Source organism: Staurois parvus, unplaced genomic scaffold, assembly GCF_062004578.1.
Source record: "Staurois parvus isolate SC_StPar_1 unplaced genomic scaffold, SC_StPar_1.0 ptg000574l, whole genome shotgun sequence".
Classification (NCBI taxonomy): Eukaryota; Metazoa; Chordata; class Amphibia; order Anura; family Ranidae; genus Staurois; species Staurois parvus.
In genome coordinates this window covers 1,669,074-1,696,104 of record NW_028318370.1, presented here as the reverse complement: position 1 = coordinate 1,696,104, position 27,031 = coordinate 1,669,074, and the positions used below count along the sequence as shown (strand labels likewise).

The 27,031-nt window shown below is 43.2% G+C and overlaps 1 protein-coding gene across 1 annotated transcript in view; it reads left to right on the top strand.

The window, feature by feature from the left end:
- The window catches only part of LOC149450441 (uncharacterized), a gene marked incomplete at its 5' end in the record, with an annotated part of 316,412 nt that overhangs the window by 192,463 nt on the left and 96,918 nt on the right, over positions 1-27,031 (top strand). The gene's annotated exons all lie outside the window — the stretch shown is intronic.

The following is a 27,031-nucleotide window of genomic DNA, read 5'->3' as shown; positions in this document are numbered from 1 at the left end:
AGACAGAACCTTGAGGGACCCCTACAGAAAGAGGGAGTGAAGAGGAGGAGGCAGTGTTATAGGCAATGCTGAAGGAGCACTGCGATAGGTAAAAGGAGAACCAGGAGAGCAGAGTCTGAGACCAAGAGAGTGGAGTTTGAGGGGATGGTCAACCATATCAAAAGCCTCAGAGGAGGTCAAGTAGTAAGAGTACAGAGTAGTGACCATTGGTTTTAGCTGTTAGTAGATTAGTGAGTTGCATGCACAGCTGTATATAGCAGGAGGACCTGATTTTTTTTCTTCTAATGCAGTTCAGTACCCCCCCTGCCAAAGACCAGGCAGTAAAAGGAGGAGCAGCAGATTTGTGAGATGTTATGCATCAAGTCTGCACACTCCTCCTATCAGCATGTTCCTTGTTAGCACATCAGCTTATATGATTGGCTTTTCAGATTGCCTTCCCCTACAGTCTGAGCTGTGCTACATAGGGGATTATGAGAGGCTCATACCAAGTAGAACTAAGACGCTAACACGGCTTGCTTTTGTAACGTACTGTGGAAACTGTTGACACTCTAAAAATTCTGCATATTAATTATATTAATGGAAATTAAAGCATAGGAAATAATCTTACTGTAGTCAGTGGGGTAGAAGCACCATTTGTCCCCGGGAATGGAGGAGTTGAAGCAGCATCCTCTGGAATGGCATTCTTCGGAACCAATTCCTGGATATCCACAGTCTGTTCTAGTTCCTGGATATCCACAGCCTGTCCTGTCAGCTGGCCTCACCAAGCTTTGATCATCATTTTTATACACATTCTTGACTTAAAGGGTAAGTGCACTTTCAGATATGGTGAGCCTAGTCTTTTTACCCCATTGCCCTGACCTAGAGGATTCCACCCTTCCCCTTCACAGATCCGGATGTTTTACAATCATCTGTGAAAGGCTCCCTCTCCTGGCTGTGCATGCACATTACAGCCTCATGGACTTCATTGGGACCTCTCCTGGCTGGGAGCTGAAAGTAAAAAAAAAAAAAAAAAGCCACAGAGGAATCTATGGGGCTATAATGTACATATGTGGCTAGGAGAGAAGCCTTTCACCTATGGAGGTAAACAATGGAAGCCACAGATCTTAGATCTAGGCATGTAAACATGTGGGGGGGGGGGGGGGGGGAAGGTTAAGCCTGAAGACTATCAGAGGTAATCTATAGCTCTTTTCAGAATGGGCTGCGTTAACGTGACACATGTCAACCACATGTGGACACACCACAAAGTAGATGGGCCCTTAGTCTAAAGGATTTTATTAGCTATGTGATGCAATAACTTACCAAGTTGTTTTGGGAAGAAGCACCATTTAACCCTGCGAATAGTGGAGTTAAAGCAGCATCCTCTGGAATGGCACTCGCTGGCATTAATTCCTGGGTATCCGCAATCGGTTCTTTTGGCTGGACTCACTGCACACTGAGCCTCATCTGAAATGGGTAATAAAGCATTTTTTGTGATGCCATGGCGTGGTTTAAAGGGGGGATCCACATTTAAAAAAAATTAGGATATTCTTGTCATGTTGCCGAGCAGGGAACGACCCTTCGTTCAGCTGAAAAAGCTAGTCTGCTGATTTCAATGTTATACAAGTCACTGGCCTAGAATAAGTAGATAAGGAGTTCTGTCCTTAAAAAAGTATCTGAACCCCAAAATAAGTATTGTATCCTTAGTTGTAGTGGCTGCATTCATTTTTGTTTCAGGGTTTTTCAACTGGTAATCCTGCAAACAACATTTCCTGGCTCTTTGTGGCCATGCTTACTACTCCACTGTATCTATAGGGTAAGGGCATAAAGGTGCTCAATGTAATTCTCTGGCCACTAGATGGCTCCAGAGTCATTGTAATGGGTTAGGTACAGGACCATTTGGACTAACAGGCAGTGTTCGTGCCATAGGAGCCAGCAGAGCTCCCCATAGGTAGGATGCCAGTTAAGGAAGTACATGGTGTTAATGTCAACCTTGCATCTATAGTTAGAGAGCAGCCCATACTTTACAGGGGTTGTCCTGAGTACTGCATCCCTAGTCAGGGATGTACATAGCCCATAAAGTTTAGCCTGCCCCAAGTCAATGGTCTCCAAACTGTCAGATACGGCCCTTTGCTCACCGTTATCCAGCCATTGGGGCACTATTCCTCCCCCTGACAAACAATGGGGCCCTTCTCCCACTAATGCCAAGGAACAGGCGCTCTTCTCACTGATACCAAATAAGAGACCCGATTCCTGCTACTAGTACCAATGACAAGACACTATTCCTACCACTAATAATGGGGCACTATTCCTCCCCACTGATACCAACAGGTTGGGCACTTCCTCCCACTGACCACAGTATTTTTTTTTTATTCCCACTGACCAAGCCTAAGGCATTTTCTACTCCCACTGGCCACAGCCCATCTATAGTCTGAAGGACTGTAAATTGGCTTTGTTTAGAAGGCCCTTGCTCTACTTTACTTTCTATTGAAGGAGATTAACAGACCAAAATGTTTTAGCAATAATAGTGAAGATAGTTCACAATATTCTCTGGCAGATTCCAGTAAGGTTTGTTCTCTGTGGTAGTACTCACTGTCAGAGTTAGTGTAGTAGCACCAGTTCACCCCCCATACACTGGTATTGAAGCAGCACCCTCTCTTGGCACAGTCTGAAGAGCTTATTCCAGGGTATCCACAGTTTCTTCGCTCATATGGAGAGCCGTCACACTCATTCGGTGCCATTATATCTAAAACCACAATAGGAAGAATTATGCAAGTATTTCAGTACTAAATATTCCATACAAGTAAAGCTCCACACTTCCTATGTGCACTTCTCAATCATCTGCGATGGAGACATCTAGGGAGTCCAGTTATGCGATTTGAAGAATATTGCATCAAGGGCAACAAGGCTAATAAAGGGGTTGGAGGGCATCAGTTATGAGGAACAACTACAGAAATTAAGGTGTATCCTTGGTAGAAGGGAAAAAAAAAAAAAAAAATACTTTGGCGTTTCTCAGTGAACAGAATGTACAGATCTATGGAAAGTGGTAGTGACAAATACAGGTTGAACTGGATGGATTGGTGTCTTATTCAACCTTACCAGCTGTGTAAATATTTTAATCTTAATCTAAACTATGTAGAGTTTATACTGAAAAATCCCCAGTGAAGTTAATTTACAAGCTATAACACCATAACTTCCACCATAGATATGATTTACCAGATTCTATGACCCCAAAAGGAAAGAATGTCAATCTGTGCTTTATAATGTTCTGGGATGAAAAATTTTGGACTCCCATTACCCACCACAGCTGGTGATGTCCCCTTTGGATGGAACCACTGATCTGTACATAAAAATGGATTGCCAATGGAACTGTCAGTCCTATAGAGATTAAGTGGTTGGCAGAGTTCCCAGTCCCCTTCAATACGCACAAAGCCGATGACAGCATATAGCTTACTACTATGGACATGAGAAGCTCCATAGTGCCAAGATTGTATACACTTTCAATGCAAGCAATTGTGGCATGCTAGTGCAGGGTTCAAGGGGTTAAAGGCGGTGAGGCGGCTTCCTCTCACACGATCTCATTTTCAAGACAAAATGGGAATACTAGGATTTGTTGGGGGGGGGGGGGGGGAATCTTGCGTTTTGTGAAAGCATGTTTCTACTATAAATTGTAAGTAAGAGGCACTTCATGGAATGCTGATGACCTTTGAACTACCAATGAATATTGAATGGACGCCATCTACTTGGAGAGGTCAAGCACCCATATATCTGTTGGCCACACTGTATAGATGGATATTAAATGTAGAATTCCAGAGTATTGTCATTTTAAAAGGTTTGTTTTGACCAAGCTGGCCCAACAAACTATTTCCATTACAGAACAATGTGACCGCTGTGTGCTGTAATATACTGTATCAACATTAGCTACATACAGTAGGCAGCGCTGTGTTTTGGAAACCGTGCCGGTGACTTTCCCTCTGCTGCCACATACTGCATGAAGAGTTGGGCCCAACGCTCCTCTTCCTTTTAAGTGAAGCTTGTATTTTTATCAATAAATATAAGGCTGAGGTAGAGATGAAATCATGATCACCACCTTATCCAATCAGAGAAGTCTTGCATTGCAGATTCTTCAAAATTTCTAAGGGCTACATATTCCATGGTACCTTTCTACCTGTAAGCAGTGACTCCTGTACCAACTCCTCAGCACCTCTGTACATAAGTCAGGCTCTGTAAAATGTGTGACAGCAGTGCCTACTCACAAGGCATGGAGACTAAGTGTCACAGAAATCACAAAAATAAGTGGAAATTGTCAAAAAGTAAATTTACAAAACGACAAGATTGTTAAGATGACTAAAAATGGACTTCAAATAACTGAACTGTAATGTGGAAATGAATACAGGAGTTCATATTTTGGCCAGATATGCCTTCTGCTTTAACCACCTCTATGCCGGAGACTCACCCCCTTCCTGCCCAGGCCAATTTTCAGATTTCAGTGCCGACACACCTTGAACACCAGTTACTCATACAACACTGTACTCAAATTAAATTTTTTTATTGTTAGACAGAGCTTTCTGTTGCTGGTATTTAATCACTGCTGGGTTTTTTTTTTGCCACACAAGCTCTTAGTTTTTGAAATAAAAGTTTACTTTTCTTCATAAATTTAGGCCAAGATGTATTCCGCTTCATTTCTTTGGTGAAAATAACCCACATCAGGGTTTATCATTTAGTATGTAGAAAGTTATAGTTCAAAGGCTATGGTATATAATCTGAAAATTAATCAATCCTGATGTACTGACAACCTATCATTTCTTGAGGCCTGAAAATGCCAGGACAATACAAAACCCCAAATGACTTTTTGGAAATTAGACAGTCTAGGGTATTTAGTAAGAGGCATGGGGAGTTATTTGAAGTTGTAATTGTAATTTCTTTTGAAAAAAGAAATTATACAAAATGTGGGTTTTTTCACAATTTATATTTACATACTGTCCCCAGAGCAGCACAGCGTCATCGTGTCTCATGTGCTGGTGATAAGGGATACTGACTTGACAGTATTTCTAATAAGAGGTTTTGGTTCTTCTCATCTTTTTTTTACCTTTAACAAACTGACCAGTGCAGTACATTCTTACTACAGTGACACTGTACTGCTCTGGGAAGGGAGTATACATTTTTTTACTATGATTGCTTATAATGATTGTCACCGTTATAAGCAATCATTTTTATGAATGACATCCATTCAGTCACAGGGTGTTCTATTGTGATTGGTCTCAGCTATCACATGGTACAGAGGCATTGCGATTGGCCCCGTCTGCAACATGTGTTTACTATGACCAGAGATCACCACAATAGTACACAATGAATGGCTATGAATAAATGCAATTCATGGTGTTCAACTGCCATGTGATCACTGGTCACAGCGATCACCAGCCTGGTACAGTGATATATCATCCACTGTGTCCAGTGGACACAAAGTGTGACAGATTGAGCTGAAGCATGGCTGCTAGAACGTGTAGGAGGCGCAGCTGGGAGGATGTCATATGACGTCCACTCAGGATGGAAGAGCTCCCGCTCATTCTGCTATAGAAGCAGTTCAAGAATGCCCCATTGGTGATGTGGTGACCCAACATAAAATTAGAAATCTCTCCAACATGAGATCTTCGATATCGGTAGAGCAAGGTGTCTGCTGGAAGACGTACCCTCAAATCCTGCTCTGACCAACTCAAAATTTTGATTTCTCCCTCACTTTTTGGCTGGGTTCACACTGATGTGGTGCAAAGTTTTCTGAGTTTTCTGTGAGAATTCCACATGTCAAGTCAACACCCTGAAATCTGTCCGAAAAATGCAGTGCGATGTGCAGAATAGGTGTAAATACCCATGCGACCCGATTCTAGTACGACCCAAACAAAATGTATAGCTTCAATCGCACCACACAAATCGCATATGATTTGCGCAGAAATGCAGTGCGGTTCCTGTGCGAATCGCTTGTGATGTACCGCACTGCATGAGTGAACCTAGCTTTAGACAACGTTCAACAGCACAAATTGAGAGAGCGAGTCTCTCCAAAGGGGCAGATATCAAACACCGGGCAGGGGTTCTAAACATTCACCACTATCCAAAATAAAAAAAAAAAAAAAAAAAAAAAATTGTTTTGGTTAGAGAATCTTTACAGTGTAGGTATAGCCAAAATGTTTGTCAACTTTGGGTGGGGAGGGGAAAGGTTAGAGCCCTCTGTGAGGTTTGTATTGCTGTCTATGTACTGGTTGGGGAGCATCTTCACCATTTGTCCCAGTGACTATTGTTTTTGGTACAGAAATGTAACATTTTTGAGCTGCCAAAAGAAGAAGAGGCAAGGGGGAACTACACGTCTAGTGACAACTCCATAAGAAGGAATACTGACTTTTGAGCAATCTCCTCTTATGTGTCTGAGACAGGAAGACAAATATCCCTGAAGGGATGCCCCATCATAGGGGTCAGCGGGAATAATCGTGCCCCATCATAGGGGTCAGCGGGAGGAACGGTGTCTTGTACCAGAAGGAATTAGTGCCTCAAGAGCCAGATTAAGGCCTGCAAGAGCTGAAGTTTGGGGGAGCACTGGACTAAACCACACAAGTACTTTAACCTCTATTTTTCCTTATAATTGGCTTATATAAAACAAATGAAATACAGTGTTTGGATATAAAAGTTTAGAACAGCATAACACGGTTAGTAAAATACATTTTGTATAGAGATACAATTTAGACCAAAAATAAGAACTGAGGGTGCCAGGACAGCGGGATTTGGTCTCAAATGAGACAATTGGGGGCTTTGCAATTAAAAACAAAATGTTTTAGTTTTTCCAAATCAAGAGAGATTTAATTCCATCAATGCCTTGCTGCAAGAAAGTGAGGTTCTGCCGTGCTGGAGCAAATAACATTCAGTATGTTGGTTATTATTCCAACATGGACCTTAGACTAGTCAGCCTCATTTCTGTATGCTTTTTTAAGTTAGGTGAAATTACTTACATAAGTCTTCCTCATCACTTCCATTTTCAGTAGCCAAACTCGGAAGTCCTAGAAATGTGGCAGTCACCAGAAGGAGCCATAGCTTGGGCGTCATGATGGTGCTTGTATCTGGTTTAGTGACAGGACAGACAGCAGCTGACTTTTCCAGTTATATACATTTATAGTGTTTGCAGACAATGCGTAGGGTCAATATCGAAGCAGAAAATATTTCATAAACCATGCAGTTTTTCCAACACAGAGCAGGACTTTTTCTCTTTTGTTGCTAGAATCCCAACACAGGACAGAGTCATTTCTATAGGGTGTATTGTACAGTTATATTTCAGCAAATAATTCCTATTGAACAAAGACATGTATAGCATATTGGTAGGTACACCTTAATAGGTCATCAGTAGATAAGGATCATGTAACTGACAACTAATACTGAAATAATGCAATTTGTTTGGTACTCTGGGGTGGACCTGTAAACCTAGAAATATAAGTGCAGCCATTGTTGACTTGTTTCTAAAGCTGTAGACTGCAGGATATCACTCTGATGACCTTGTGAGTCACTGGCCTGGAGCAAACATGTAGGATAGGAATGGAAACTTTTAGACTTTCCTTGCTTTCTTTTAGGACAATTGCTAGATCGTGAGGCCAGGATCAAGATTTTTCTTAAATATATTAAAGCTGGATTCTGGCCTTGTCACTGAAGGCGATGTTCCTCATCTCAAAATTCTGCCTCTCCCCTACACCACTCCACCCTACACTGGTAAGCAATAATCTGAGAAGTCAATATAAGCCTTTATATATTTATACTACCTTTAACTAAAAACTATTCCTTAGTATATATAACTCAATTCAAATTGAGAGGGTAGATTAGTGATTTTCAACTTATGAGCTAAAGGGGTTTTCAATTTGATCCTGACATTACCAAAGGGCTAAACATAATGTTCAATATATAGAATGCTTGATAGGACTGTCAGAAACAGCAGAACTAATAGAGGAAATGAAGGTCAGAGAGTCTTAACATGCTATATTTTTGGCTTGTGAATATGCTGCAAAAGACAACACAAAACTGAGAAAAAACATTACATGAGGCCAGTAGTGATCAATGTTTTTACCCCAATGTTTCCACTACAGATTGATGAGATCTGAGAGCCACACAATGTACCAGAGGGCAACATGTGGCCCTTAGGCTTGTCATCAGGGGAGGTAGATTTTAGGAATGTCCCGTACGTATATAAAACAAGAAGACTTTTGCATGCTCATCTGCATTCTCATAGTTTTGAGCAAAGGCTCAATGCAAGGCTTGTATGTGCCATGCTTGTGACACTGGCACCAGAAGTCCTATTTAAGCTGGATTGCGGTGTGGTCCTCAGCTAGTTCCTGCTTCACCTGTGCCCTAACCCGCTATATTTGTCTTCCCATGCATGGCCTGACTTGCCTCTAACCTGTCTTTAGATTCCTGCCTACCTGCTGTGACCTCGGCTCGTACCCTTACTATGCTTTTGCTTCATGTTCCTTTACCATACTACCGAGGTGTTGATTTGGTTCTACAAATGAGGTGGGTGCACAGGTTGTCAAACTCAGCCTGCCGCTAAAGGACTCTGGTCCCATTGTAGTATGGCAAGGAGAAATTTGTAATTAGGCATTAACTCCTCTTTTAGAGAAACCCCTCCTCTGGTGTTGTAAAGGGTGGAAATAATGCATGCATAAATGTCAGTGCTGGGTGGAGCTCAGAGTAGATGGGGCATGGGAGGGAGATACCCCAAAGCTGCTAAGCTGTAGTCTCCTGCAGTACTAATTAAAAAGGCTGTTTGCAGGTGTGAAGTGGCAGGCTTGTTGGCACAGAACATGAGAATAGCTGTAGTTGCCTTGTCTCGCCTGACCTTCTGGAGGAACCTTCACCCGGGAGCCTAAAGCCTTGAAGACCTGGACAGAGTTCTCTGATGTGAATAATGGTAGTATGCCAATGGGGAACATACCGGGCTGGGCAGAGCTATGGAAGGAACATTGGAAAGACACTGGTATACTGAGAGCACCATGATCTCTCCTGACCCTCAGCTACAGGTCCTTTAACTTGGTGATGGAAGCTGAATGCTGTAAAATCAGTATACACAGGGAAGAGGTTCCAACTCTGGGGTGATCCCAAGGGGAGGAATGGAAGTGTAGAAGGAAGATGGCTTAAAAGATATGTGCCTGCGTTCTGCACTAAAATGACTGCTGCAGAACTTTGCATGTGGCATTCAATGCTGAAGGTTCTGCTAGTATGTCAATGTGATATGTCACGGAAGATTTACAGTACAGTGAAGAATATAGCATATGTACACGGACATTCCTTTATTCTCAGATATTGAGACCAGGGATGTCATGAGCAGGCCTCAGACCAGGAGTATGACGCAATTTGGTGGAGAGCTGAACTCAATAACAGGTGGGTGGTTGTCCTATCAGAAGAACTTTTAGAGTTTGGTACCAAAACCTGCCCAACCTCAGTCCTCCTTACATGCATTTCTAGTTCTCAAGTGGAATATGAATTACCATTCTCAGAGCATGGGGTATTGCGCTTGAGAGTGTAAAGAAGCCATCTGATTATTATGCTTGTTTCACATTGGAAGGGCTGAGATGTCCACTGGGCCCTGATTTCTTAATACCAGAGCTGCCAATAGAGAGGTACAGACAGCCCTCCTGCACTTGGCCCCCCTGATGACCTTATAGGAGCTATTGCCTGTGGGCAGCTCAGAGTCCTCCATCCCTCCACCCCCTGGTCCTTTCTTTCTCAACGCTTCATCACTCTGACTACAATTCCCAGAATCTCCCACTTGGAGGGGCACGTCTGGTTGGAGCTCACAATGTGGGAAGTATGGAGCTGTAAGCCATGCACAGACGCACATGGCACTGAGACAACCATTTTAGAAGAGGGCTGGTGGTCAAACTCCATAAAGGTGAGGCTCTCACCACAAATCCCAGATACAAGGGAGAGATGCAGGGGAGCAGAGTGTTGCAGTATTGAGAGACAGAGTGTAGGTGATGCACAGGGTGTAGTGATGGAGTATTGGGGATGCAGGGAGTACAGAGTTGAGTACTGGGGTGCAAAATGTTGAGTATTGAGGTGCAGAGTTCAGGTGAAGCATGAAGTGCTGGAGATATAGGGGATACAGAGCGTTGGAGTATTTGAATACAGGGTGTTCAGATAAAAGGTGTAAATGGATATGCAGAAGGTACAAAGTGCAGGGTAGTGGGGGATTGCATGGGGAGATACTGGGGGCCTTGTCAGGCAGGATGTACAAGACAAACAACAAAAGAGAAAGTTCAAACGCAACTTGCTAGCCAACCAAAATTAACCTGTAACAGTATGCATTAACAGGGGTTTAGATAGCGCACATTTGCAAATACATACACAAGCTACAGAGCCACGTCACTGCACCCAGATATTTTTAGTCTTAACTCTACAAATTGAGAGCCCCCATAGTATAGGCACATGTATTTAATGAATAGACCAGGGGCAAGTGAACCTGAGGGAGCCCACCAGACACCCAGCATGTAGCACAATGGCAGCTAGGGTGTCCAGTGCGCCTCCACACCAACAATTCAGCAGTACAAAAAAAATGGCCACTGCCCTAGTCTAACTGGCCTTCACAGAAAGGAACACATGGACAGGCGACGCATGTCAAACAAGAGAAAGTTACCAGTTCAGCTTACCAGCCAGCTTGCAAACAAACCAAATTAACCTGTCTAACAGTGTGCATTAAAAACAGGGGTTTAGTTAACACACATTTGCAAATACATGCATAAGCCACAGAGCCACAGCACCCCGATATTCTGTAGTTCCTAATGCTACAATTTGTGAGAGCCCCCATAGTAGAGGCACATGTATTTAATGGATAGACCAAGGGCAGGTGAACTTGAGGGAGCCCACCCCTCCTTAAAAAGGGTACAGGAGCACACCAGACACCCAGCATGTAGAACAATGGCAGCTAGGGTGTCCAGTGCACCCCCTCACCAACAATTCAACAGTACAAAAAATGGCCTTCACAGCAAGGAACACATGGAAGGGCAACACATATCAAACAACAAAAGAGAAAAAAAAAGATCCCAGCTCAACTTGCAAACAAAACAAATTAACCTGTCTAACAGTATGCAATAAAAACAGGGGTTTAGTTAGCACACATTTGCAAATACATACATGAGCTACAAAGCCACAGCACCACAATATTGTGTAGTCCTACCTCTACAAATTGTGAGAGCCCCTATAGTAGAGGCACATGTATTTAAAGGATAGACTGAGGCAGGTGGACCCAAGGGAGCCCACCCCTCCTTAAAGGTACAGGAACACACCGGACACTCAGCATGAAGCATAATGGCAGCTAGGGTGACCAGTGCGCCCCCTCACCAACAAATCTGTAGAGTTAGGGCTATCGGGGTGCTGTGATGTGGCTCTGTAGCTTACGTATGTATTTGCAAATGTGTGCTAACTAAACCCCTGTTTTTAATGCATACTCTTAGGTAAATAACAGGGGTGGCACAGTGGCTTAGTGGTTAGCACTTCCACCTGGCAGCACTAGGGTCATTGGTTCAAATCCCAACCACAGCACCACCCACTTGGAGCTTGCCTGCTCTCTCTGTGCCTGTTTGGGTTTCCTCCAGGTACTCCAGCTTCCTTCCACACTCCAAAGACATGCTGGTAGGTTAATTGGATCCTGTCCAAATTGTCCCTAGTATATGAATGTGAGTTAGGGACCTTAGATTGTACACCCATTGAGGGTTAGGGACTGATGTGAATGTACAATATATATATATATATGTAAAGCACTGCAGAAATTGATAGCACTATATAAGTACCTGAAATAAATAATTCAGTTTGTTTGCAAGCTGGGATCTTTTCTCTTTTGTTGTTTGACATGCGTCGCCCGTCCATGTGTTTGGATTGGATGTTGATGGTTGTAAACGGACACATGTCCATTTACACCCGCCGCTCCATAGAGGGGAATGGTGGTTCCGATTGGGTCTGCTTGAAAAACAGGCAGGCAGACCCAATCGGTTAATCCCTGTGAAAGAGCCCTTACTATGTAAGAATGGAGACGTGTGAATGAGCCCTGAGCATCCAATGAGCAAGCAGGTGACACTTCCTCATGCCCCCAGCTTGATGTAAGTACCTGATTCTTTTTCTGTGCTTGTCCTGATTTAAAGCGGAAATAAAGCCTCCTATCCTTTACAACCATGGAAGCCGCCATCTTGGTCTCTGTTTGATCTGTAGCTGCCATGGTGCTGCACATGTGACCCGTTATAACACCAGTCATTTTTGCTGACTTGACAGATCAGTTGGCAGCACAAGAAAATGTTACGGCTATCAATCATGCATGTCTTCAATGTAACTCTTTGGGAGTCCGGTTGCAGGAACAATAATTTGTGTTAAAGGAAAGGCTAAACTCAACAGACAGCCCAGCGGGAGAGTGCCGCGCCAGGGAAACACGCACAGTTCCAAGTGATTAGTGTACACAGCAGGTCCAGGTTGGAAACCACAGAGAAGCCAGGTTTCTCCTGACTTTCCATCTGCGGTACTGCTTCGGTCTGAGTACCACCTACAGTAGAGGAAGCAGACTGCACCTGACTACAGATGGGTTTAGCTCTGCTTTAAGAGGGCATTGTTGAGGGGTGCCTTAGTATGTAAATACAGCCGCTCACCACCGTGAGCCTATGGGGAGAGGACCCAGCCACTGGGAGTGTCACTTCCACCAATAGGAATTGTGCACATCTTTCAGACAGTGATGTGGACACCCAAAGAAGGACCCCAGGAAGTAAACAAAAGAGAGAGATAGATTGTCATGTAACCATGGCACCTGGTTAGTAAACTGGGCATTTGGATTTTTTTTGCCAGTGGTTAGTTGGGGGTGGAGGGGGTCTGGTAATATCCTGGAGTTGGTCCAGGGGTGGACTGACCATTTGGAAACACGGGCACTGGCCGAGGGCCTGGGGTTAGTAGGGGGCCCCATGAGATGCCCCTCATACCTTTTTCATAGGCTTTTTTGAGTTTGGGCAAGGACACAGGGGCCCCACGATCCCCTATTGCCCAGGGGCCCCACGATTTGTCAGTCCACTCCTGAGTTGGTCTTTAGGCAATGACACAGTTATTTCTGAATAAACAGGCCCATGGCAGAAATGTTGATCCCGTGCTGGTTTCCTGCCAATCTTATCAGTCCTCTCCATTATGATGAAGGAAGTTGCCATTAGTAAATTTTTGTTATTTTGTTTAATTCTCATACAAACAGGTCTCCCGAGAGAACTGTGGGAATCAAATAATACCAAAGAGCCTGGAAGTGATGGGGTGAAATGATTATTGTTTTTTGTGTCATGTGATGGCGTTTATTCTTCTGGTGCAGGAGGTAAAAAGCAAACTTAATGGGATAGTTCACCTTTACCAAAAAACTATCTATGCAGGTGAGGGGCGCCTGAAGATAAAAACAAACTGTGCAGCTGTGACTAAATTTTCCCAATGCACTTTTTTAGGTGTAAGTCATCTTTGTACCTCCCAAAGCCTGACTGAAAAACTCCCAGAGATGGCATTATCCCATTTTGCCTTGTTGCTAAGACACTCCCAGTCATTACCGTTCACTCCCGTCCCATCATAACAGGAGCAAGCTCTGAAACCCCAGCACATGTGTGGTCCATTATCTCCTCTGTCACAGTATCACTGAGCTCTGAGCTACTGCAACAGGGGAGACAGAGGACATAGAAACAAGGCTAAGTGACTCAACCATGCATGAAAACATCAGAACTGGGGTGCATAAAAAGGCAGCAGGTGATCTGGACTGATGAGTCAACATTTGTAATATTTGGCTAAAGCAGGAGGCAGTTTGTTGGAGAGCAGTACAATAATGACCATCTGCAGGAACGTTGAAGCATGATGGAGGTTCCTTGCAAGTTTGGGCTGCATTTCTGCAAATGGAGTTGGAGATTTGGTCAGGTTCAATGGTGTCCTCAATGCTGAGAAATACAAGCAGATACTTATCCATCATGCCATACCATCTGGGAGGTGTGTGATTGCCCTCCCAACTTATTCTGCAGCAGGACAACCACCCCAAATGTACAGCCAATGTCATTAAGAACTATCTTCAGTGTAAAGAGGAACCAGGAATCCTGGAAGTGATGGTTTGGTCACCATAGAGCCCTGATGTCAACATCACGGAGTCTGTCCAGGATTACATGAAGATACAGAAGGATTTGAGGCAGCCTACATTCACAGAAGATCTGTGCTTAGTTCTCCAAGATGTTTGAAACAACCTACTTGCCAAGTTCCTTCATTTTTCTAGAACAAATTAAGGATGATAAAGGAGAAATGGTATATTCCACCACCGATAATAGGTTCCAAAAATATTATAGTCGTATAGTTGTATGATGTGAGCCCTAGAGATCAAAAAAAAAAAAGAGAAAATAAAGGAAAATAGACTAGAATATCTAAATGAAGTGGAACTGCCAAGAATAGCAGGACAAAAACTAGAGGCTCTAGAGAGTCCTATTACCCTAGAGGAAATGAATCTGGCCTTAAAAAATACAGCTAAAGAAAGAGCCCGGGACCGGACGGAAATATGGTGGGGGTATTACAAAAACTTTTGTGATCTTTTGGCCCCAAAAATGTGTAGCTATATTAATACAATAGGGGAAGGGCTTGAAATGAGAGAGGAGTCATTGCAGGCCCATATAACAATCATATTCAAAGAAGGGAAAGATAGTACACAGTGTGCTAGTTATAAGCCAATATCCTTATTAAACGTCGATACTAAACTGTATGCTAAAGTGTTGGCAACTAGATTAAAGGATTTGATGCTAGAGTGGATACACCTGGATCAGGTAAGATTCATTCCTGTAAGAGGAGGTAAGGATAATGGCCAGAGAACATTGTTCCTCTTACAAAAAGTAAAAAGAGAAAAAGCGCCGACATTACTTCTGTCAATAGATGCCGCAAAAGATTTTGATGGGGTTAGTTGGGGCTTTATGATGGATACATTCGAGAAACTGGGTCTAGGGCCTAAAATGTTAAAGTGGATAAAAGGACTTTATAGCGCCCTGTCAGCAGTGGTCAAGGTTAATGGGCCCCTCTCTTAATTCTTTAAAATGTATAATGGAACCAGACAGGGTTGCCCACTCTCCCCCTTATTGTTTGTTATATCCTTGGAGCCCATATTGGCTAAGGTAAGGAAGTGTGTGGATATAGCAGGAATAAAGGTTGGACAAGTGGAGCATAAAACAGGCAGCATATTCGGACGATATGTTGTTTTACATAGTAAATCCTAGAATAACGTTGCCTAATTTAATGAAATTACTAAAACAATATGGAGGGATATCAAACCTGAAATTAAACCCGACAAAGTCAGAGATTTTAAATATTAATATACCAAAAGCTGAGAGGCAAGGTTTACAAAAAGAGTTCCCATTTACATGGAGGGAAAAATAAATAGGTTATTTGGGAATAAAATTGACCCCTTCAATAAAAGCCCTTTATCAAGCCAATTATATTCCATTAGTAATTTAAATAAAAGGAGAACTGGGGAGGTTGTCAAAAAGCCTCGCTTCCTGGATAGGCCGTATAAACTTGGTAAAGATGGTGATAGTACCAAAAATTTTGTATAGGTTCCATATGCTTCCACTATATATACCAGGATCCTTTTTTGGGATAATACAGAAGATGATATGTAAGTTTATCTGGGCTAATAAAAAAAACAAGAATTAGGCATGAGACACTGTGTAGGGCAAAAGGTAATGGGGGTTCGGGGTTGCCAAATGTTAAGAGTTATTACCAAGCGGTGATACTTTCACAAATTTGGGTATTTAGTTCACACAGGAAAGGTTGGGTGAATATGGAAGAGACAATAAGTAAGGCACAGTTAGGAAAGTTGGTTTGGGTACCACACAAGTTTCTCACATTAAATGGGAACACGAGTTCACTGACAAAGTTTTTAGTGTTTGGGACAGATTGCACAATCAAAAAGGATGGAAATATAACTCGGGTATGATCCCCTTGGTGGGAACGAAGTATTTCCCACCAGGGAAGGATAATATCTCTGGGAAATGGATAAAAAATCAGAAAACACGTTTAAAAGATATATTGAATAAGGGGAGTATACATACTTTTTTTGATTTAAACGGGAAAAAAAAGATTTATGTTTCACATTAGATGAGTAGCAGTATGGTCAATCGGCTCACTTTGTTTCGACACAACCACTGAGGATGTTGGAGGATCAGTGCCCATTTGAGAAACTGTTGAATATAACTATAGCCCCGAAACGGGGCACTTCTAAGATTTATAAGATTCTTATGGATATAAAAAGGTACTGACCCCCAACCCCCCCAGTTCTTGGAAAAATGGGAGTGGAAGTTGGGATCAAAGTTGAAAAAGCGACAGAGGAATAATTTGTTCAAATTAGCACATGAGGTAACAAACATGAGGATGGTGGAAATGAATTATAAACGTATGGCTAGATGGTATATCACACCGAGTAAAGCACATAAAGAACAAGTAGCGGTCTCACTTTTATGTTGGAGAGATTGAGGGAGAAAGGGTACGATGACACATATATGGTGGGAATGCCCGAAGATACAAGAATATTGGAAGGAAGTATTACAATATATTCAGGAAATTTCTTAAAATTTTTATAAATTTGAATCTTCAATAAAACTATGCAAGGACAGGATACTATACCATCTAATCAGTGTGGCTAAGGGCCTGATTCCTAAATTTTGGCTTGCCCCTGACCCACCAATTATGAATGACTAGGTAGTAGATAACATTTATAGGATGGAGGAGCTGTATCATATTGAAGAGGATCAAATGGTAAAATTTAGGAAACTATGAAGTAAGTGTTGGTTTTTAAAACAACGAAAAGATATTATGAATTGCTCGGGAAGAAGTAAATGAGTACGGATTTTCCTGCACAGCAAAGAAATGCAATGCCCTCTGCAGATGTGCGCAGGTACCATGATGAAAACTTAATTGCACCTCCATAGGTCTAGTAAACACTGAGGCATTCACAGCCACTAAAACGCATGGCACCATACTACTGTGCAGTTAGGTGCAACACACTTTTATAATAATATGCCTGCAGTATTTTTGCATGTTCCCACACATTAGGCAGCCCATTGAAATTAATGAGCTGAGGAAAAAAAGCCCTCTGGCCTGTACAGCATGAATGAGTGGGTTGTTCATGTGGCTGGAGCCACCTGTTACACTATGGGGACACAGCAGCTGTATGAACACAGGTTTTAATCTGACAGGTGTGAAGGCGTAGGGAAGTGGCTCTGAATGCTCACTATCTGTGTTCAGGGCTGTACACCTGCACCCAGATGCTTGTCAAATTAGGACCTGCAGCATTTCCATAGTGTAACATAGGTTCCCTGCAAACGGCGACAGCCTCAAAAACAAACCACTGATTCACACTCTACCGGCCACAGCACCCATGTGAATGAGACCCAAGACCTCAATTACACACACACACCTTTATTTATGAACTCAGTACAGTTTTATAATTTAGATTTCACAGGAATATGGTTGGGATTGTGTCCATTAATAATGTTTTTAGTGTATTTTTACCATAAATATAATTTGGATTTTTTCTCTGGTGGTGGAGGGCTGTCAGGTTTGCTGTACGGGGCCCCGTGATATCTAACAGTGGCCCCACAAATCAGAGTCAGAAAGAAATCCACAGTGAAGTGTATCTGTGCAGCATACAACAGAACATTGAACAGGGATGTGAAGGGGAACCCCATGGAAATATTTATTGGCACTATGGGCACAATTCACTCCAGATTAAGCAAAGGTGTTACAGAGGGAGGAGCCTGACCATGGCGGCGAGGGAGAGCTCGGAGTGTGAGCTCTCAGTTAGCCAGCCTCCTACACTACAGAAAATCCTGCCAAAATGTCCGTAAAATACTGAGGGAGACCTACCTCGGGAGAGGGGGTCTTGCCAGAGAAGTGGAGGCCTGAAGAGAGTCAAGGAGTGCGGAGAGGGGGACGCGGGACGAGCTGAGATCCCGAGGTGGAGGTGAAGTGGAGTGGCTGAGGTTTACCGCTGCGGGACGGCTGAGATCCCGAGCCGGAGCGGTGATTAATCGGGTGAATCGGAGACTGGAGGATGCTGATAAGCCCAAGTGACCCGCCGCAAGGGAGCACTGGGAAGGGGGGAAGCCGGCCGGCATTCCCAGGCAAAGGGAGACACCGGATCCCCCTACAAGTGCACGGGACTCACACAACCAAGGAATTCCAGGACCCAGTGGGGTGAATCTCCCCCCACAAGACAAAAGAAGAAAACAGCCCATAAAGGAAGAACTTGCAGCTGTCCCACATAGGAAAGGAAAACAGGAGGGTGACTGAGAGCTGCAAAAGAGAATATCTTTTTAAATAAAATGAACTGAGTTGTATTATAAAAGGGGGAGATCACCCAGGGACCCCAAAGGAAAACCAAAGTAAATCCCAGAAGAAATAGAGCCTGGCAGAGGGGAGATAGAAACAGAAGAAATAAAAAAGCTGTTGGAAAATTTAAAAGTGTTAAAAGATACAGTAAAACAAAGAAAGTCCCCGTCCCCCCCCCAGAGCACGGATAAATTGAGTCAGTCTCTGATGGTATGCAAAACAAAGTGGGCAAAGGAGGTGGGCCCAAGGGTTCACTAACAGGGACGGTTAAAAAATACATACCCCCACAGGGGAATATGACCCCAGAAAGACAACAGGGAATAAACAAAAATAGAGAGCTGGAAATAAGTGTGGGAGAAAGCCCCAGATTATCCTTGGAACAGTTAGCAATCAACAATTGAGAAAAGGAAAGGAAATGGAAGAACAAGAAAAGAACTTACAAATGCCAACTAAAAAGGAAATGGCAGAAATGTTTAAAGGTCTTGAAAAATCAATAAAACAAGAGATGGTGATAATACGAAAAGACCTGGGGCAAATACAATAAAGAGTGGAAGAGACAAAGGGAAAAGTGAATAAACATGCCCAAAGTATTCAGGAATTAGAAATGTGGATGGTGGAAATGAGAAGAGAACAAAGAAAGCTGCTATATAAAATAGAAGATCAGGAAAATAGGAATAGGAGATGTAACCTAAGGATACGAGGAGTTCCAGAGATCTCACAGGGAGAAGACCTAATGGGCATAATATGCAAAATGTTGAATATTATAGTGGACAGACCTCCATCAGAGACTCTTAAATTGGACGGAGTATATAGAATAGGAAAATTCCAACAAGACAGGGGTAAAGAAAAATCGAGCGATGTAATCGTGCAATTTCATAATTATGGGGATAAGGAAGAGATATGGAAGAAGATCAAAGGAAGAAGAACTATTAAATATGGCGAATTAAGTATTCAGATTTTTGCCGATTTAGCAGCTGAGACATTGATAAGAAGGAGATCTATGAAACCACTACTAGAGCAGATGAGGAAGTAGAATGTTCAATATAGATGGGGCTTTCCGGCGTGTCTAATCAAATGGAAAAATGGGTGTTCAGCAAGACTAAGATTCCCTGAAACTTCTGTGAGAGACTTGATTTACAGAAAATAGAGACACCTGTGTGGGAAGAAGAAGAAGGGGAGATAAGGGCCATAGAAAAAGAGGATTGGCAGGCAGTCAGAAGGAGAAATAGAGAGTAGAGTAGACAGGGGAGGGGGGAGCGGGAGAGAGGGAGGAGGAGAGAGCTTTTTTTTTTCTCTCCATCTCTTCTCTCTTTCCCCCCTACCCTTCCACTCGGTCAGGTTGTTGGAGATTTATTTTCATATATAGAGAGTAGTAGGACATGGAGGAGGGAGAGGGCTGTTGTAATGTACATGGTTGGAGCACCACCTTAAAGTTGAATCAAAAGTTGGATTAGGACCACAAATTATTCGTAGGCAAAAAGGTAGCCTAATGTCAGGAAAGGGGGGGGGGCGAGCGAAACCCACCCCTCCTGAACTATACCGGGCCCTCAACATGGGGGGGTGATTTGGGGCAGGGGGGCTCCCCATGTTGATGGGGACAAGGGCCTCTTCCCCACAACCCTGGCCGGTGGTTGTGGGGGTCTTCGGGCGGGGGGTTTATCAGAATCTGAAAGCCTCCTTTAACAAGGGGGCCCCCAGATCCCGGCCCCCCCTACGTGAATAAGTATGGAGTACATGGTACTGCTACTAATTCACAAAAAAATAAAAGTGTAGTGTAAAAAAACACAGGACAGGGTCTTTGAGATTTTTCTTTTATTAAAGGACTTGTCAAAGAATGTCCCCCCAAGTAGATCCAACGTCAATCACGAAAACCTGCCGCCGGCGACCGTAAAAAAAGAAAAATGTCACATGGGGTGGGGCTTTTCGGATCATGTCCCTGAGTGGCCCCGCCCCTTACATATTTAAGAGCGGTCACCCAGGCTCACAGCAGAAGGCTGGCAGCCAGCGTCGGACGCGGAACCTTTTTTTTTTTTCGGATCGCGGAGTTCGTGATTGACGTTGGATCTACTTCGGGGGGCATTCTTTGAGATTCTTCTTTTACTAAAGGACTTGTCAAAGATCGTGTCCTGTGGTTTTTTACACTACACTTTTAGTTTTTTTTATGAATTAGTAGCGGTACCATGTACCCCATACTTATTCACGTAGGGTCGGCGGGATCTGGTGGCCCCCTTGTTAAAGGGGGCTTCCAGATTCTGATAAGCCCCCCGCCCACAGACCCCCACAACCACTGGCCAGGGTTGTGGAGAAGAGGCCCTTGTCCCCATCAAGATGGGGACAAGGTGCTTTGGGGGGAGCCCCCCTGCCCTAAAGCACCCCCCCATGTTGAGGGCATGTGGCTTGGTATGGATGGGAGGGGGGACCCCACGCTGTTTTTTAAAAAAAATTTTAATTGAGAACCTTTTTCTTTTAGATTCAGCTGTCAAAATATATATTATCTAGACCTTCAAAATATTTAAAATCATTACAGAAATAATTATAAAGGATAAGAAACAAAAACAGAATCAACAGCGTCTAAAAAGAAAGCGCCCATGGCAGACGGCTAAAATGTGTTCTGCACAAGTGCATTTATATCCGGCCATAGCCGCTGGAAAAGCGACTAGTTCTTCACTGTCACGACTTGCTTTAAAAAAACTATTTTTTACACATTTTAAAATTTTTTTGAAATGTCAGAGATTGTTAAAAGTGAAGTCCTGATATTTGGCAATGCAAATTTCAATGTGAACATGTCTCTGCAGTGACTTGTCGTGGTGTTAGACGTGCTTCTTAGCACGTCTGCTTTTTGAGACTGATTCCTGGATTGTGCCTGGTTAGTAAATTCGATTTTGCGTCTACTTGTTGACGCTTTCTTTAGTAAATGTTTTTGCTGTCTAAAAGTAGACGGTCGCTATTAAAAAGTAGACGTTAGCCCACAGAAATGCACCTAGGCACATTAGTAAATCAGGTTCAAAAGTGTCAAGTCTATGAAGATTCAAGTTTTTTTATTTTTTTTTTCAGCAAGTGGTTTTAGCACCATGTGTGTAAAAAATGCTCAGAGCAATGTGAACCTAAAAGTAGTGCACATAGTGTGTACTGTGAGTCCAGCTTGAAATAGGGAGTCTTGCCTTGAATCCAGAGATAGGGGGATGGGAGTTGTAATTGTCCTAATAATGTCTGTAGTCACTGGGCTCCTCTGTTCCACAGATTTTTTTATTTGCTCAGCAATCTACTAAATTCTGTCTTAGGCTGGCCATACATTATACAACTTTCTTTAGAAAATAGCTTTAGATTTACCAAAAACCATATAATATGTCAAAAGGTCAAACCTAAACAACACTTTCAATTGTATCCAATTAAGCAGCCCCTTGCACTACATAGTTGAAGGTAAATTTAAAGGAAATTGGGCAGAAATTGAACAGAAAATTGTATAGTGTATGGCCAGCCTTAGATACTGATATAAAGCCATCCCTGAAAATAGGCTCAGTGCAGTGTAGTAAGCAGGGCCACCATTAGACAACATGGGGTCTTGTACATCCTTACAAAAAATGACCAATGCCCCAGTCTATAACTGGTCTTCACAGCAAGGAACACATGGAAGGGCGCCGCATGTCAAACAACAAAAGAGAAAGGTTCCGAGCTCAACGTGCCAGTCAGCCTGCAAACAAACTGAATTAATCTAACAGTATGTGTTAAAAAAAGGGGCTTCATTAGCACACATTTGCAAATATGTACGTAAACTACAGATCCTCGTCACAGCACCCCGATATTCTGTAGTCCTAAGTCTACAAATTTTGAGAGCCCCCATTGTAGAGGCACATGTATTTAGTCTAGGTTCACATCTGTGTGGGTGGTGTGGTCCCGGGACTTCTTCCCTGCGTTTCACAGGGCATGGGAATCCATTCAAATGAATGGGCTCTTGTGTCCGCGCAAAATGTTGCACGCACGATAGACCAGGGGCAGGTGAACCAGAGGGAACCCACCCTTCCTTAAAGGTACAGGAGCGCACCGGACACCCAACATGTAGCACAATGGCAACTGGGGTGTCCAGTGCACCCCCTCACCAACAATTCAGCAGTACAAAATAAGGCCACTGCCCCAGTCTATAACTGTCCTTCACAGCAAGGGACACATGGATGGGCGACGCATGTCAAACAACAAAAGAGAAAAGATCCCAGCTTGCAAACAAACTGAATTATTTATTTCAGGTACTTATATAGTGCTATCAATTTCTGCAGTGCTTTACATGCATATATATTGTACATTCACATCAGTCTCTAACCCTCAAGGGGTGTACAATCTAAGGTCCCTAACTCACATTCATACATTCACATACTAGGGACAATTTGGACAGGATCCAATTAACCTACCAGCATGTCTTTGGAGTGTGGAGGGAAGCTTGAGTACCTGGAGGAAACCCACGCAGGCACAGGGAGAGCAGGAAGGCTCCAGGTGGGTGGTGCTGTGGTTGGGGTTTGAACCAATGTCCCTAGTGCTGCCAGGTGGAAGTGCTAACCACTAAGCCACTGTGCCACCCCTGTTATTAACCTAACAGTATGCATTAAAAACAAGGGTTTAGTTAGCACACATTTGCAAATACATACGTAAGCTACAGAGCCACATCACAGCACCCCGATAGTCCTAACTCTACAGATTTGTTGGTGAGGGGGCGCACTGGACACCCTAGCTGCCATTGTGCTTCATGCTGAGTGTCCGGTGTGTTCCTGTACCTTTAAGGAGGGGTGGGCTCCCTTGGGTCCACCTGCCTCGGTCTATCCTTTAAATACATGTGCCCCTACTATAGGGACTCTCACAATTTGTAGAGGTAGGACTACACAATATTGTGGTGCTGTGATGTGGCTTTGTAGCTCATGTATGTATTTGCAAATGTGTGCTAACTAAACCCCTGTTTTTATTGCATACTGTTACACAGGTTAATTTGTTGAGCTGGGAACTTTTTTCTCTTTTGTTGTTTGACATGTGTTGCCCTTCCATGTGTTTCTTGCTGTGAAGGCCAGTTATAGTCTGGGGTGGTGGCCATTTTTTTGTACTGTTGAATTGTTAGTGAGGGGGTGCACTGGACACCCTGGCTGCCATTGTGCTACATGCTGGGTGTCTGGTGTGCTCCTGTACCTTTTTAAGGAGGGGTGGGCTCCCTCAAGTTCACCTGCCCTTGGTCTATCCATTAAATACATGTACCTCTACTATGGGGGCTCTCATAAATTGTAGAATTAGGAACTACAGAATATCGGGGTGCCGTGGCCTATGCATGTATTTGCAAATGTGTGCTAACTAAACCCCTGTTTAACGCATACTGTTAGGTTAATTTGGTTTGTTTGCAAGCTGGCTGGCAAATTGAACTGGGAACTCTTTCTTTTGTTTGACATGCGTCGCCTGTCCATGTATTCCTTTCTGTGAAGGCCAGTTAGACTAGGGCAGTGGCTATTTTTTTTGAACTGCTGAATTGTTGGTGTGGAGGCGCACTGGACACCCCAGCTGCTATTGTGCTACATGCTGGGTGTCTGGTGGGCTCCCTCAGGTTCACCTCCCTCTGGTCTATTCATTAAATACATGTGCCTATACTATGGGGGCTCTCACAATTTTGTAGAGTTAAGACTAAAGCATATCTGGGTGCAGTGACGTGGCTCTGTAGCTTGCGTATGTATTTGCAAATGTATGCTATCTAAACCCCTGTTAACGCATACTGTTACAGGTTAATTTTGGTTGGCTAGCAAGTTGTGTTTGAACTTTCTCTTTTGTTGTTTGTCTTGTACATCCTACCTGATAAGGCCCCCAGTATCTCCCCATGCAATCCCCCACTACCCTGCACTTTGTACCTTCTGTATATCCATTTACACATTTATCTGAACACCCTGTATTCAAATACTCCCAACATTCTGTATCCCCTATATCTCCAACACTCCAGCACTTTGCACTTCATGCTTCACCTGAACTCTGCACCTCAATACGCCAGCATTTTGCACCCCAGTACTCCAACACTCTGTACACTTTGCATCCCCAATACTCCATCACTACACCCTGTGCATCACCTACACTCTGTATCTCAATACTGCAACACTCTGCTCCCCTGCATCTCTCCCTTGTATCTGGGATTTGTGGTAAGAGCCTCACCTCTATGGAGTTTGCCCACCAGCCCTCTTCTAAAATGGTTGTCTCAGTGCCATGTGCTTCTGTGCATGCTATATTCTGCACTGTACTGTGAATCTTCCGTGACATCACATTGACATACTAGCAGAACCTTCAGTATGGAATGCACGTGCAAGGTTCTGCAGCAGTCATTTTAGTGCAAAACGCAGGCACATGTCTTTTAAGCAATCTTCCCTCTACACCTCCGCTCCCCTCCTTGGGAGCACCCCAGAGTTGGAACCCCTTCCTTGTGTATAATGGCCTTCAGCTTCCATCACCAAGTTAAAGGACCTGTAGCTGAGGGTCAGGAGAGATCATGGTGCTCTCAGTATACCAGTGTCTTCCACGCCTTCAAGGCTTTAGGCTCCCAGGTGAAGGCTCCTTCAGAAGGTCAGGCGAGACAAGGCAACTACAGCTATTCATGTTCTGTGCCAACAAGCCTGGCACTTCACCCCTGTAAAGAGCCTTTTTAATTAGTACTGCAGGAGACAGCAGCTTTGGGGTATCTCCCTCCCATGCCCCATCTACTCTTAGCTCCACCCACCACTATTTATACATGCATTATTTCCACCCTTTACATCACCAGAGGAGGGGTTTCTCGAAAAGAGGAGTTAACACCTAATTACAAATTTCTCCGTGCCATACTACAATGGGACCAGAGTCATTTAGCGGCAGGCTGAGTTTGACAACCTGTGCACCCACCTCATTTGTAGAACCCCATCAACACCTCAGTAGTAAGCACAGGAACATGAAGCAAAAGCATAATAAGGGTACGAGCCGAGGTCACAGCAGGTAGGCAGGAATCTAAAGACAGGTTAGAGGCAAGTCAGGTCATGCATGGGAAGACAAATCTAGCAGGTTAGGGCACAGGTGAAGCAGGAACTAGCTGAAGACCACACAGCAATCCAGCTTAAATAGGACTTTTGGTGCCAGTGTCACAAGCATGGCACATACAAGCCTTGCATTGAGCCTTTGCTCAAAACTGAGAATGCAGATGAGCATGCAAAAGTCTTCTTGTTTTATATACGTACTGGACATTCCTAAGATCTACCTCCCCCTGATGACCAGCCTGAGGGCCACATGTTGCCCTTTGGTACATTGTGTGGCTCTCAGATCTCATCAATCTGTAGTGGAAACATTGGGGTAATAACATTGATCACTACTAGCCTCATGTAACGTTTTCTCAGTTTTTGTGTTGTCTTTTGCAGCATATTCACAAGCCAAAAATACAGCATTCTATATATTGAACATTTTGTGTAGCCTTTTAGTAATGTCAGGAGCCAAACTGAACCCCCCTTTAGCTCATAAGTTGAAAACCACTAATCTACCCTCTCCATTTGAATTGTTATATATTAAGGAATAGTTTTTATTTAAAGGTAGTATAAATATATAAAGGCGTATATTGACTTCTCAGAATATTGCTTACCAGTGTAGGGTGGAGTGGTGTAGGGGAGAGGCAGCATTTTGAGATGAGGAACATTGCCTTCAGTGACAAGGCCAAAATCCAGCTTTAATATATTTAAGAAAAACCTGAAAAGGCAAAGAAAAAAAATCTTGATCCTGGCCTCGCTATCTAGCAAATGTCCTAAAAGAAAGCAAGGAAAGTCTAAAAGTTTCCATTCCTATCCTACATGTTTGTTCCTGGCCAGTGACTCACAAGGTCATCAGAGTGATATCCTGCAGTCTACAGCTTTAGAAACAAGTCAACAATGGCAGCACTTATATTTCTAGGTTTACAGGTCCACCCCAGAGTACCAAACCAATTGCATTATTTCAGTATTAGTTGCCAGTTACATGATCCTTATCTACTGATGACCTATTAAGGTGTACCTACCAATATGCTATACATGTCTTTATTCAATAGGAATTATTTGCTGAAATATAACTGTACAATACACACTATAGAAATGACTATCTGTCCTGTGTTGGGATTCTAGCAACACAAGAGAAAAAGCCCTGCTCTGTGTTGGATAAATTGCATGGTTTATGAAATATTTTCTGCTTTGATATTGACCCTACGCATTGTCTGCAAACACTATAAATGTATATAACTGGAAAAGTCAGTTGCTGTCTGTCCTGTCACTAAACCAGATAAAAGCACCATCATGACGCCCAAGCTATGGCTCCTTCTGGTGACTGCCACATTTCTAGGACTTCCGAGTTTGGCTACTGAAAATGGAAGTGATGAGGAAGACTTATGTAAGTAATTTCACCTCCTAAGTTAAAAAAGCATACAGAAATGAGGCTGATTAGTCTATGGTCCATGTCACATGTTGGAATAATAACCAACATACTGAATGTTATTTGCTCCAACACTGCAGAACCTCACTTTTTTGCAGCAAAGCATTGATGGAATTAAATCTCTTGATTTGGAAAAACTAAAACATTTTGTTTTTAATTGCAAAGCCCCCAATTGTCCCTCATTTGAGACCAAATCCCGCTGTCCTTCTGGCACCCTCAGTTGTCATTTTTGACCTAAATTGTATCTCTATACAAAATA